Genomic DNA, 16,139 nt, shown 5'->3' on the forward strand with positions numbered 1-16,139 from the left:
TGAGCAACTCTAGCAGCTGAAAAAAAAACATTGATTTATCACCTTACAGTTCTGCAGTTCAGAAGTCTGAGCAGGTTTGACTGGGTCCTCAGCTTAGGGTCTCACAAGGCTGAAATCAATGTGTTACCTAGATTGTATTTTTCTGGAGGCTTTGGGGAAGAATCCGCTTCCAGGCACATTCAGCGGTTGGCAGAAAGTGGTTTTGTGAGGTTTAGGACTGAGGCCCCATTTTTTTCACTGGAGGTCTTTCGTGGCCATACTCAGCTCTGAGAGACCAACATGTTCCTTGGATCATGACCCTCTCCATCTTCAGATCTAATAATGACTGGAATTTTTCTTGTGCTTTAAATCTCTCTGACACTGTTCTCTGCTACCAGCAGGAGAAAATGCATTGCTTTTTTTTAGGGCTTAGGTGATTACAATAAGCCCACCTAGGATAATCTTCCTATGTTACGACCAACTATGCCATATTAACATCGTAACACAATCATGGGAGTCATATCTCATCACATTCCTAAGTTCTGGGCATTAGGCTGGGAAATCTTTGAGTGACTAATTTAGAAATGTGACCTGCCACACTAACCTACTGTTTTTTTGACTTTCGAAGACTCTGATTTACCAGTAGAAGTTGTAATGTTTTTTAGGGCATTGATATGGATACACTTCTTGGCAAACCTATATGTATGTGTATATGCGAGTGTATGTGTTTATAAATATTTATATTATAATAATTTCTAAATAATTGAAGTGGGAAGTGAAATCTAAACAATCATGCATTTATTCAAAATCTTTATTAATGCTACATTATTGAAGAGTCCAAAGATATGAGGGTTAAGGAAACTAGTAAAGTTTTTGATTTGTTTTTAATATGGATCTCACTATGGTGATAGGCACACAAAAATTTTGCAAAAATACAAAAACTATGTGTCTTTTTTATTTGCCTCTTCTTCGGCTCATGGGTGTGGGAAGGATCCCAACCTTTGGTTATGAGGCTGGCCAAACACTGGATAAATGAGAGCCACAGCAGTTTATTAGCCATAGAAGCCTCCATGTGACACCACATGCCTTGTAAAGTCACACGCAGACGTTCTGTTCAGGAACAGAGTGAACAAAGAACCACAGAAGGCTGGATTTGTTAGTATGGCAAAGGTGGAGTGCTCCCTGGTTTCTATAGGGGGATGTGATTCTCTCATTTGAATAATTCTGCAGGCTGGTGGGGAAGTAAAACCCTCTACTCAGGGTTCAGCAGAAATAGTGCTGAGTTTTCTAGATAAGGAGGATTGTCTGGCTGAGGGGCCTTATTCTTGGAAACGGAATGAAGAAAGGAACTTATAGTTAGATCATTCAAAACTTTCCTATATTTACCAGAATTCAAAGCAGCACATGATATTGAAATTTAATTTTGTGCCATACATCACATGATACAACTTTAGCAGATAATTAAATCATTAGATGGAATATTAATCAACTGTGAGGTTATAGAAGATAGCATGCTGGGGGAAGATGGCATTTGAGTTGAGATCTAAATAATGAGAAAGGAACAATGTGAAGGACAGGGAAGGCACGTACAAGAGGAAGCGGACCTAATGTAGAGGCCCCTGGGGAGAGATCAATTTCCCTTGTTGAAGAAAAGCAAAACTTTCAGTGAGACTGTAATGTCATGATGAGTGAAAGAGTGACAAAGGGTGAACTAGTAAGGTAAAAAAGTTTTAGATTTGTATAGAAAACTTTAAATCAGAATGAGGAGTCATTGGTTTGTTTTCTGTGTGAGTTTGGAAGTCGTTGGAGGGTTTTAAACAGGGGAGTGATATGGTCAGGTCGATGTTTTAATTAGAAGTGAACGAGATGTGTTGGTCACACTGTGCAGTTAGAGAAGAGAAGGGGCTAATTATCAAGATCTATCAAGAACATTCTGACCTTTAGCAGAAGGAGGGGCAAGCAAAGTAAAATGTACTCAATCTGCCTCAAGGACACAAACATTAAATTGCTTCTTTAGGGATTCATAGTGAAATGTAATTTGGTATTAATTATATTGTTTGCTTGGTAAAAAAAAGGAAAAAAATATTGACTTAAAAGGGGACGCTAATAACCAATAACTTTAAAAATCATAGAAATGAAATACATTTATTTTTAATATAAGAAAATTAAATATTGTTTAATGCTTGAATACATTTTTCATAGAAATGATCTTGGTATATTTTTATGTTAGATATTGTCATGTTGGTTTTTTATAACCTACCAAAATTTCAAGAGAAATGTACAAATAATTAAAACTTGTGCACACACACCACATACACAGAAGACAATGCAGTTTGTGTTCCCCATCATTCTACGACGTTCCCTATTCTTTCTACAGGCTATTTTAAGCAATTTTTTAAAAAATATTGCACTTTCTCTATTATGATTCTATTAAGCTAATTTAGAAATTATATCTATAAAGTAGGATAATAATGCTTTAAGGTTATTGTCCCCTTTATTTTAATAATAAATATATTTAAAGTCATTTGCTGATGAATAAAAAAATGCAAACGGTAAATCTACTTTATTGAAAAATTGTTCAAAGCCACATAGGTGACAACTAATTAAAGCCACATTTACAAAGCTATTTGAAAGTCTTGCCATCTGAGTATAATAAGAATATTATGAAAATTGAGAAAGCCTAGGAAATAGCAATCTCTTTGAAAACATCTCTTCAAAACGCTGAGGAAAATGCATTTATAGTCCTAATAATAGCAAATTATGTGAATATTTCAGTGAATGTGGCAGAATAGCAAGGAGAATAATCAATAAACGTTTGTGGATATAACTTCAAAAGAATAAACAGGATATTATAAAAATTTAAATTGAAGACTTGAAACAATCGTCTCAAACTTTAGTGTGCCCAGAGATTTTTGAAGATGCTGCTTGAAAATGCAGCAAAAGAAATGCGTTCTTCATAGATTCTGATTATATGTTCTAGAATGGGGTCTTAGAAACCCGACTATGAAATTACATATCTCAAAATATTCTAGAACACCACTGACCTAAGATATTACAAGAAAACATTTTATATTTAATACTGCTCAAATGCAAACTAAACTAATATAACATTTCCAAATCTTCACTGGTAGAAATGAAAATCGGATCATTATAATGCTATTTATGGTAATATAAATAAATACAGATATTGACAGATTATGAAATTTTTTTTATTCTGGAAAATAAAGATGCAAAATAGTTAAGTTTTAATTTCTTGAAAATTTGGAGTTGGAGAGTGAGTATGGTGTCTTATATGTGAATTATAAATTGCCCGTTAGAGAAAAAAAAGTTCAGTTGATAGAGGATATAAAAGCCTTGGGTATGTGTGTACTCATGTGAGTAAGAGAAAGAGAGAGAGTGGGGAGAGAGAGGGAGAGAGAGAGAAATTATATAAACTGAAAAAATTGCAAAGCACACACAGAGAAAGGCTTATTTGGTGGCAAAAATGATGAAATGAAGATAAAATCCTCAGTTACACAATCACCACACCTATGTTCTGCAAACTTCAGTTGGAGAATTTATGCTTAATAATACATTTTAAAACTCCCTTTAGCTTTTATTATAAAATTATTGAAAATGTGTTGCTGCTGGTGATTTGTAGGTGTGCTATGGTATTGTGATTATGTTATCTATTTGGCCAAGGTGTCTGAAGGAAAGTACAATACTCTATTTAGAATTATATTCTTCTGAATAAGATCCCATCCTCATGTCTAATCTTTTTTTTTTACCATGTATCATAAATATGAGCATCCTACTTTTTTCTTTATATTTTAATAATTTATTCAAATTTCTGATGGAAGAATATAATACTGATCAACCCAATATAGCTTTATTGAATTGTAGTGCTCAACATACTTGCTACTAATGATTGAAATATAAGAGTGTAGAGATACTGTAAACTCTTATGTTTCTTCCAAAGTCTTTCAGCTCTTCCAGGACTCAGAACTGAAAACTATTCTTAATTTCATCTATATGATTTTCATGAGTATTTCAATATGGCTAACCACTGATAATGTTTCAAACTTGATATAAGTAGTACCAAAATGGATCAAATGCTTTATCTCAATATCATGTTTTATGTATGTGTTCACACTTTTCAACGTTCAGCTTTGGTTTACTCCTTTGAATGGGTTTATGTTACTTTGTATTAAAAAAATCACAGCATACTGTTAACTCCATAGGTGATGAATTTTAAGTTGTTTCTACACCTTTTAAGTTGGTTATTATAGACATTTATACAATGAATATTTTGTGTATCAGAAATCCCTGGTTATACACATAAATTCACTATATCAAAAATGTGAGCAAATTCTACTTTACCAAATGTTGATGACAGGCCTCCAAAATTGTACCTATTTACGTTTTCGTCAATATATTACAGTTCACATTGCTATAAGCTCATGAGATTTTTTTATGACTGTCTTTAAAATTTTGTGTGTCTGTTGCGGAATGCTATCTCATTTTCAAGGTTGACATTTCACTTATTTCTGATGAAATTCAGGATTTATTTATGCTTATTAGAAATTCAGATCTCCATGTATATAAATTCTCTTTTCATAATTTCCCCTGTTCTGTTAGTTTTTATTTTTCTAATCAATTTGAAGAGTTGTTTATAAATTATGGAAATTCAGTTTTTGCTGGTTATACTTGCTAAAAATATCCTTCATTCTTGTGATGTCCTGTTTTCTGTGACTATGGGGTCATGTTCAGTAGTATTCTGATTGGTCATCCAGGGACCTCGCCACCACTATACCAGAAAATTAGATGCTACATCACTGGCAGCTGCAACAAAAACGCATTTAATAAAATTTTTAAAATACACGAAAAATATTTATAAAATAAAAGCAGATAAGGATGATATGCATGTAATGGCTTTTACCACATGAATTCCCTGAATTTTAAAAACTTATTTTATACTCAAGACTGTTAAAAATGCAATTTCAGGACTTTTTGATTCATGCTGACATAAGCACCCAAAATTAATCATCTGATAAATGTTTATTTAGACCCTCTAATGCCCCTGACTCAATGTCAGTCATTAAGAATGCGGTCATGCACCAAGCACAGCCAGTCTTTGTCCTCACGAAGCGAGGAGCCTGATAAAAATGATCTCAGAACTAGATAAATATAAACTGAACAGTTTATACATAGATGTATTATGAGACCTAGTTTCTTTATATTCATCATGATTTTAAAGCAACTGTTAAATTTAAATGTTATCCAACTATGAAGAAATAAATTATAGAAAGATGAGACAATTTTTCCTTTTTAAAGCATGTGGATCTTTGCAGGAAATAATCAATTGTATACAGACTGATTCTGCATAAAATGTGTTTTTGTAGCTTTAATTTTGTGCTTTAGCTTAGCTCTTGTCTTTCTACCATCTATCTTAAAAAGATCATAACCCAGATTGCTGAGAATCTCTAAATGAGTGAATTACGGGACACTCCTGAATCCAATGTGTACCCACAAATAAGAAAAGACAAATGCTAATTATTATAAGCCACTGAGATTTTCAGTTTGTTGTGAAGCATTATCATTGCAGAAATCTAAAAAATATATGTCAACTATAATATCAATGTCAGGTAATTCTGGAAGAGGAAAATTCTGAAGTAAGCAATGTGAAAAATAAACTTGAATGTAATGTAGTGAAAGAAAGAAATCCAAATAATAAAATCTCAAGGTCTACTATGTGATGTAATAAAAAGCAGTTATATTATTTATTGAATGCTTGCCATATGCCAGCGCAGTTTATAGTACCTTTATAGACTGATAAGATATATTTGATTAGTGTTTTCATTGTATACCTGTCATATTTATATGGAAGTTGTCATGATTATAAGCAGCATAAAAGTGTTTTCTTTTTGAATCCATTATTATGAACATTTCCTTTTAATCAGTGGTTTGATTTATTTATAAGTATTCTAATTACCGATACATTTACATTTAAATATATTATCTTGTTATATTCAAAAAAATTTTTTACTCATTTCCTCCATTCTCACAGATGCAGTTTTTCATTTTTTAATTTTTTTTTCTGATAATTTGTCAGTACTGTTTTACTTTTAGTTAATAATTGATCTAAAATTTATAAACTACTCCCTTGGTTCATTGAAGGTAAAATTAGAATTTTTCCGCATTGTAAATAACACAAGGCTCTTAGAATTCTTACAATGCTTTGTCTTTAATTATTTTTCCATACCTTTAGTTTTATTGTGTATATATGCTTTCATATATACTCTATCTCTCTGTATCTATGTATTTAATGTATTATATACATAAATATTATATATAAAGCTCCACAAAACATGTTTGTTTCTTTAGTTAAATTACATTTGATTCACCTCCATGTGTTTGGGCAACACCATCTCATGCTTTCCTCTTTCCTATGGTTCTGTGATCATTTTCAATGCCAGAAAATATTCCTGTACAATCCCTTTAATCAGAACCACACACGGCTGACTTCTCTCAGTTACTGTCTTTCTGAAATTTTACTTTGTCTTCATTTATAAATGATATTTTCACAAGGTATTGAATTCTAGGTCAGCATTTTAAAGATGTCAGTCTATTGTCTGCTGGCCTCTATTGTTTCTTTTGAGGAGTCTTTCTTTGAAGGCAATTTGTCTTTTTGTCTTTTTTTTTTTTTTTTTTTTTCCTGGCTACTTTTACTTTGTTTTCTGGGCTGCCTTTATAATTTTCCTCTTTGTCTTTGTTTTGGCAGTTTTACTATGAAATTTGTTTCTGTTTTTTTTTTTTTTTTTCTTCTTTTCCCTTTTGGTTTGCTTTTATTTATTTCCTTGTTGAATGCCTGATTATTATTTTTTTTTTTGCATTAGAATCCAGAAATTATGAAGCATTCAATTTAAAGCGTGTCTGTTTAAAACCCTAATTGTTTTTTCCTCCAAAAGTGTTTGCTTCAAGAGGCAATTAAGCAGTGGCAGATAACCTGAACTGTGACTGGATCTGAAGCTGGCTTCAGTTACTGTGAGAGCTGGCTTATTTTCTGTTCACCTAATCTAAGGCATATCTCTTGAGGGTCTCACGTGAAATTTGGATGTGTGAGCAAAGACTCTCCTCTCAGGTCGGCCTTAAATTTCAGTTCGAGTTCTCTCATTCACTCTAGGCAGGTGTCCAAAACTCTAGTAAATTCATCGGTCTCTCAATTTAGGTGACTGTTTAGCTTCTTAAATGATCATCCTTTTCAGAGCATATCCTTGAATGGAAAAATGGTGCCAACAGGCTGCCTCACTGGGTTTTCTTTCCCTTAAAGAACGTAAATCTGTAGAGACACAAAAACACTTAGATAACTTCAAAATAAGGTGTGTTTAACAGTGCATGCTGTTTATTAATTGTTCCATTAGAGGTCTGTCTCGTTGCTATAAGTCAAATTTATAAAATTATAATAGAGAGGTAAGATAATAACAGACACATAGTTTCTATATTTTAGTCTGGGTATGTTATACAGTATTATGAAAAAGGTACTTTTTCCATCGTAAAATTAAATTCATAAGGTAATACAGGACTTACTGTGTGGTTTTGACATAAGGTACATTTAACATGGAATATACAATAAGTATTTAAAGAATGCCTGGTGAAATAATGTAATTTTTAACTGAAATTATACTAGCTCCATACCTGAACAAACTATTCCACATTTAGTTCTAGACTATTCCTTAACACTACACCTGTGTTCTACAAATAAGTTGCTTTGTCACAAAAGGATAGGTTAACTATATGACTAAAACAAAATAGAGTTTAGTAATTATTTGCTAAAATAATTAATTCATGTTTGTTGGTTAAAAAGTCTCTCCTACTGTAAACTTCTTATTTATTAGTCTCGTGCCTTACTCTCGATTTATAGATTTAAGCTTAGCTTCTGTTTTACAGTTTTGCCTATAGTAAGTGCATAATAAAAATTAAAGAAATTTGAGGAAAATTTAAGCAAAACTAATAAGATTGTGTTCTGTGGTATGTTGTGTTAGGATGCTTTGGATTTAAGTACCAGCGAATTTGGTTTTCTGAGAATAAAATAAAATATTGGAATGACAGAGAATATGAAAATCTTCGAAGAACACAGATAACACTGTATTATACATCTCTCAGGAAAGACATAAAAACTGGGTAAGAAAGAAACCAGTTTGTACACTCATGTGCTGGAGTCAGAGTGACTCATCTTTAACTGTCTCCCACTCATGTTCAGTTCAACTATGGATAGCCAGGAAAGAGAAACAGAGTCTATTTGAACCAAGTTGAGTCATGCTTCTGATATTCTATAAGTGGTTTAATTTTTATTATATGAGTTTATGAGCAAAAAGTATTAAAAAATCACAAAATAAAACTATAACATATTAGAGAACTAATGTGTGTGTGAAGAAAACTATAAATAGCTATGTGAATACATTTATGCTTCAAAACTAGGGTAGTTTGGATACATTTCTTTACTCCCTTAATATTCTACTATGCATATTCAGGTGTATACTATCTCTACAACTTTATTCTGTTTAAATCTAAAGTATTGTTTACATAATAACCTACTACTGAGTTTTTTTTCCAGTATAATAATATCCTTAAACTACTTACAATGAAGTCATATGGAGGTTTTTGTTTTGTTTTATTTTGTTTTAAACTTATATGTCATAGAAATATCTTTGGTAATTGATAGAATAGATAAATATGACTAGACATTACTAGAGTATTCTGAGATGTATTGAAAATACAACCATCTGTTCTAGAGATGATATAGTATAACTAGAATTCTGAAACAACAATTTATTAGGTACATGTCCATTGGAATACTGTTTAATTTCTTTAATCCTTATATTCCTCATCTATAAAATAACAGTAATAAATATTACACCATAGAATTGCACAAAGAATTAAATGAGATGATGTTTTTAATCTGCATAATACCTGGCACATAGTAATGCCGTGTTAAATTACTATGGCTAAGTGAAATATTTAATATTTAATTCAATCATCATACAACTCAAATTATTTAATATTTAATATACTTAAATTCATCTTTATCACTGGTATTGATTAACTCACTAGTACCGACAATTGCTCTGGTCATCGAGTGAGGCCACAGGACTATTTTCTAATGGGAGCTGCACTTCGCCAAATGCACCTTTACATTATAAATTTCACATTCACATTAGCACTGTAGTTTTGGACAGAGATGGAGTTCTGCAGCATAGACCGTCGGGTAGAGCTGTTGTATTCTTTAATAAATGTGCGCATTTTCCTAATTTCTCTAAGTGGATAGCGCTATCCCATACTTGTCATCACCAGCCACTAACAGACATTTGTACTTCATGGGATTTTTAATGGTTACATAGCTCTAGCAAGGCATTTTGAGCATTATTACTGGTGAAATACGTAGAAATAAATTAACTAATAATATCGAGAGTAGTTGCTTCTATAATGTTCAATGCAGAGAAAAAAATTAAAAAGACAGCTTTTACTACGAAACTAGTATTTGAACTCACATGTACATCTGAAATGTCACTAACTCACTGAATCAGGTGAACCATTTGATATCTGACAACTTTAAGGGGGTGTTAAACCACAGGAAATTGAAACATTAAACTTTCTGGTAGTTACAAACCATGATGGCCCTAACAAATCACCACCGGATATTTCAAATGACATATTATAGCTCATAATCCACATACCTGGAAGGAGAAAGAACTGGAGCTTTTGTTGTTGCTTCTTGTATTTTAACAGTTTCAATGTTTTCTCATTTTTGTGCACTTGTACATGGAAATGACTGCATGTAGAGGGAGATGTTGAGAAATTAATTTGCTGGAAGCCAAATTTGTTTTGTAATGCAAGTGATTTCAGATGAGAAATTATGTTTAAGAAATTTCTTTTCTACTCTTTTTTGGCAAGCCTAATATAAGCTCAGTGCCTTCTAAAACCTATACCATAATAAATAAATTGCATTTCCTAAAAGTAGGTGCAGAGATCTACAAATAAATGTCTCAGAAAATAATTTCTACCCATTGAACAGCCATTTAAAAAATGTTTTACATATCATCACCTTCTACAAAGATGTGCCTTCATCTGAATATTTTATTATTATTAATATTATTATTATTATGTAAGTAAAACTTTATAACCAATAAGGCCTGAAATATTTTAATGTAAATGATATAGTTTTATTTAATAGTAATAAAAAATAATTATGTACTACATCTCATAATCTGTTATAAAATTCCAGTAACCATGATTAGATTTCATGTAAATTATGTCTGAAATTCAAGGAAACTTTTTAGTTCAAATTATATGTTATACCATTTAAAAAGAGTCTTTCTCCTTTACTTGTTTCTTGCTTTAATATAAGACTTTGGGTATAGTAACTAAAGTATTACATATATATGTATGTATGCATGCATACATGTATGTATGTATATTTATGTATGTGTGCATGCATGTATGTGTGTATGTATATATGTACGTATAATTAGTCCAGATTTAACCATTAGAATCAGCACAGTCATATAAAAATATTTTACTTTGAAAGTTTAGGGTTTTAAAACACTTATAGTGTTGAATAATTAGCATTCGTTTTATTTTTTGAGTATTTAATCTGCAATTTAGGAAAAAAAGAGGTAGAAATAGGCTATTTTCAGAAAATGTCTTAAAAAGTGAAAGGACTAAGTAATAAATTAATATCGAAATGCTATTTTTTCATAATTCAAGTTGATAAAAAAGACTTCTCATCCCAAACAACAAAGTGTGCAGGGTGGTGAGAAATTATGTGTTTAACTTTAAGAATATTATTTGCAATATATTCTTATAACAGAAAAATGTTGGACTATTTTTATTATTCACACTTTTAAAAGTAAAATTAAAGTATATATTTTTGTAAGACAAAATGGAAAATATTATCTGACAATTTACAGTATGTATGAATATTAATTGTAAGGCTGGATATTTTAAATAAAGAAAAGAAGAAAACATTCAGGAGAAATGAGTAATAATTTTTATAGAAGAAAATACCACAATATTTTTTACCCAGCAAAGTACCATTATTAAAAATAAATCAAAAACTAAAAAACAGAACAGATTGCTCTTACAAATATTTATCAGGACATTTAATGAAATGTTTATTTAATAAAATAAAAAAGTTTGTGTTAATGAATTCTAAATCTTCCAATTTCACAAATAATTACTTTAAAAATATTTTAAAGCCAGTCAAGGAACTTTCTACATAATTGTATTGTGTATTTTCAGTCGCTAAGAAATGTTTTTGCAACTACTGAAAATATTCACTTAATGCTTCTTGGATGTAAATATTCACATTAAAATCAATACTTTTTTTTATGGTTACTTATGTGGCACTAAATGATTAGCATTAGAGCCACATTTGAATAGTGCAAAAACCAGTCCATGAGTGTAAGACACCTATGGTCACAAGAGATTCAGCTCAAGCCCACAGCCTGGGGCAAGAGACCTTTACTGTTCCTGTTGGAAAAAACAGAACTGAATCAGATGTGGTAGCTGAGTCCCTTGAGCATTTTAGAATATGCAGAATTGTAGAAGAGGAGGAAAAATCACTGTGGAAGAAGGGGTGGGGACAGATTTACTTGCAAAGAAAGAATGGGAAGGGAACAAGATGGTCCCAACCACACACACACGCACACACACATATGTATGTATATATGTACATAATTTTTATTTAAACTATCACAAGGTTGCCACAGTTAGCAGGTTTATGTCTGTTCATGATAGGAAAAAAAAAAGAATTCCTCACATTATTATCACATCTGCTTAAGTGGCCACATATCTTCAAACATCAATGTTCCATAAGTTGGCTTATGAAGTCTGACTTAGATGGAAGGCTCCAAGTTGCATGGATTGAAAGACAAAACTGGAAGGCTGACGTCCTGTTTTGTTTGCTTTTCTTGTGCGTATTTGGGTGTGCCGACTCTGCGACGTTGCTCACACACTTAACCAGAAGGGCAGCCTAGGGAATGTCGGTTTGGTTCCTCAGTGCTCCTCATCGGCTGTGGTCACTGCAGAAGGCTTTTCCTTCAACCTGTGTGTGTTCTTTCAGTTTCTCTGACAGCATATTCTTCGCGTGGCCTCTGACCTCTCTACCCACTTCTCCTTTCTTATTTTTCATCTCTCTTAGAGCCATGAATATTTTTAGTTTCTGTTTGCTTTGTTTGTATTTTTGTCCTGTTACTTAATTTTTTTTTTTTTTTTTTTTTTTGCTTTTGTTTTCAGGCCTTAGTTCTGGATTCTCTACTTTTACCTCTCCAATATCTTTCCTAGGTTATCTCCTCCAGGTCATGTTTTTTTAATACTATGCAAAATTCTGAATATATATATATATATATATACACACATATCTAGCCTCAACTATATTCAACTTCATATTTGACATCTACTTTTAGATTTCTGACAAGATTCCAAAATTCTTTACATAGGCCCCGGTACAACTGCAGTTGCTTTTTATTACATTTGTGACTATCACATACGTTCCTTTCTCAGTCTTCCCTTATTAGCTATTTTCTAAGTCATGAACTTATGAATCTTCAAACCCCTCTTTTGCCACTAATTTCTATTCATTCTACCTCCCCAAACATGTCTTAAACATATACGTTTAAGAACATAGATATTTCTCTCAATCCACACTACCAAAATCAATGACTAATTGCTGTTAGCTGCATAGCCATAGCTAACATATTTTTTGAATTATTCTTCATGATCTGTGCTCATCATCTGAAACCAATTCTCCATATAGCATTCTGAGACGGCTTGAACATTTTTTAGCATATATGTTAGTGTTTTTCTTAAAACCTCGAAGGTCTTCCTGGACAATTCACACTCTTTAACGAGATGTACAAATGCTTTCCTGCCTCCCCCTTGGACCACCTCTCATGGAACTGTCCTCCAGCTCACTCTCTTCTCTTGTCACACTTGACCATGCGAAATACCTTGACCTAGATACCCCTAGCACATTCTGTATGCCAACTAATTTTTAACTTTCAAAATGTAAATACTTAAATGACTTTTTTTTTTTGGCAAAGCTTCCTTGCTAATACACCAACATTCTTCTTCTTAGTAGTCTCTCCCAACATACCGGCCTTTACTTTCTCAACACGAACTTGAATATTTGTGTTTCTGCTGCTGGAGTAATAAGCTCCATTATTCTGCGAGGATCCAGTAAAGATCGTGTTGGCGCAAATTGTTCAGCCTTTAAATTCTGTGCCTGATGCAATATCTGCTCATTATATGTTGGAACTATTTAAGTCGAATAGGTAAATGAAGAGAAGGGAGTAGAATGTAACTCACAATATTTAAGAGAATTTCCCACTTGAAAGATAAATAAAGATTTTAAAGAGTGTATTCCATTTGAAATTTGAGTAAGCTGCTTATAAAAAATGTGATAAGTATATCTAAAATGCAGTCAGAACCATTTTCATTTTATAAATATCTCTTATTTAATTAATACCCTACTTATTTTAAAAAATTCTAAAAGTGTACTATACATACATACAGAAAAGTACATATACTATATATACAATTCAAAATAAACATTTCTGTATGACCAACACCGATATCAAAAAGCAAACTATTACTTCTTATGTGTCCTGTTCATTACCGGTTTCCATGAGTAATCACTGTTTATGCTTTTAAGAACATAGGTTTTGTTTGCTTGAAACCACAATCTTATTATTTTTTTGTACGTAATAGTAATACATCTTTGTGTTGTATTAAGCTGAAAATATGCAAGTAAACAAAAAGAAGGAAGTAAAAGTCACTCTCCAGAAAAGTTTTGGTATAAATTCTTCTTTTCCAGACACACGTATAACTTTAAAACAGTGGTTGTGAAACACATATTTTGTTTAAATTTAACAATATTTCTTTGCTATTCATGCTGAAGATTGTTTAATCTTTTGATAATTTAATCTTTGCACCCTTGCTTGACTATTTTCTTTTAAAAATATTTTGTTGCAGTATAACGTATAACATAAAATTTGCTGTTTTAACTATTTTTAAGTGTACAGTTCAATGGTGTTAATTGTGTTCACGATGTTGTACAACCAACACCAATATTCATTTCCAAAATTTTTATCACTCAAAGTACAACCTCTATATCCATTAAACAAAACCTCCTTTTTCTCTCTCCCCCAGGACTCTGCTAAATTTTAATCTACTCTTCATCTCTATATACCTATTTTACATGATTCATATAGGTAAAATCATACAAATTTGTCCTTCTGGGTCTGATTTATTTCGCTTAGCGTAATATTTTCAAGGTTCATCCATGTTGCAGAATTTCATTCTCTTTTATGGCTGAATAACATTCCATCCTATGCATACGTAGATTTTACTCTTTACATAAATGAATTCATATTAATTTTTATTTTTGTGTCTTTATTTTGTTCAATATTTAGGATATTCACCCCTATTACTACATATAATAATACATACTTTGTTTTAATTGATATATATCATTTCATTATAGGAATAATTTATCTATTTTACTGCTGGGCATTTGGGCAACTTGGAAATTTTTGATTACTGTGCATATTACTGTGATGGATATTCTAACATGTGTCTTATGATAAATATATGGTTTTCTGGTGAATATGTTTCTCCATGTGAAATTTCTAGTTCATATATTTTCTTTTGGTAGATACAACCAAAGTACTTTCCAAGACAGTTACATCAGTATTCCCACCACCCAAATGTGAGAATTCCAGCTGTTCCACATTCTTTTCATACTCAGTGTTGTCTTTATTTTTTATTTTTGCCATTCTGCTGAGTGTGTGTAGTAGCATATAGTTGTATTTTCAATATACTATTTCCTTATAACAATTCTAACATTATCCTTTTGTCGAAATTTAATATGAATATTTGCCCGTGTCAATACTGAATTTTCTGTCTTTTTCTCATTCCTTTGTTGAAATGATTTTTGTAGTCTAAACACACTTTGTTGGAGATATGTACAGTGTAATTTTCTCTGATACCATGCCTTGCCTTTTACTGTTTTAATTATATCTTTCGATAATGAAAAATTTTTTATGCCTGATTTATCAATTACTTTTCAGGTTAACGCTTTTTGTTCTCTGTTTAAGAAAACTTTTACTCAGAGATCACAAAAATATTGTATTTTCCTCTAAGTCATTATTGTTTACATTTCACATCTGGATAGGAATCCATCTTGAATAAATTTTTTATAGATGGTATGCAGTAGTGGCTAACTTTTTTTTTTCAATATGGACATCCAATGGACTCAGCACTATGTATTGAAAACACCATCATTTCCTTACAGCACTATTTTATTATCTGTGTTATTAAGCAGGAACAACATCTACACTCCTCTTTCTTAGAATTGGGAAATGTGAGTTTAAGAACTCATGTTTAATTAGATTTGATTGAGAAAACATACCAGGAGGGGACATCACCCACAGAGCACATTGTATAATGGTAATTGGAATGGGATAAAGAGGAAGGATGGATACTGTGTATTTAAACCACAATTCCAATTGGATTTAAGAACTCGTTAGACATAGGATATGAGGAAGAGAGTGAAATAAAAAATTTAGCAGTCATTAACTTTAAGATTGATACAGCGAAAGAAGAAAGTTGTTTTTAAAAAGTGCTTACTAAGCCTAATGTTACAAGTTTTATCTATAATGCAACTTTCTGCTGAGCAGTATGAGTAGACTGTCTATGCACAATTTGAAAAAGAAAAAGCCTTAATTCAGATGAAAAATAATTTGCATAGAGATGATTATTGAGGTTTGAGAATAGCAGAAATTCTGTAATCAAGGAATATATATAGTAAGACAAGACTATTAATATAACTATCTTCCTTGTATTTATCCATTCTTCTCGAATAATAATTAATACAGCCAAGTCTTATGACCATGAGGATGGTTATAGATTATCTATTCATCAAAAATCAATTAGAGATAAATTTTTTTCTATTTTCTATTTAGCCACATAGACCATTATCCATAGATCATTACACATGATTATAAAAAGGAAAGATTCTATTTACAAATCTATCATATCATTAAAATTTCAAATCTAATTTTATTTATTAAAACCATGATAGTGAAAAGCATTACCACCAATAATAATCAAAAGCATTTTGC

This window comes from Rousettus aegyptiacus, unplaced genomic scaffold, assembly GCF_014176215.1.
Source record: "Rousettus aegyptiacus isolate mRouAeg1 unplaced genomic scaffold, mRouAeg1.p scaffold_m13_p_8, whole genome shotgun sequence".
NCBI lineage: Eukaryota > Metazoa > Chordata > Mammalia > Chiroptera > Pteropodidae > Rousettus > Rousettus aegyptiacus.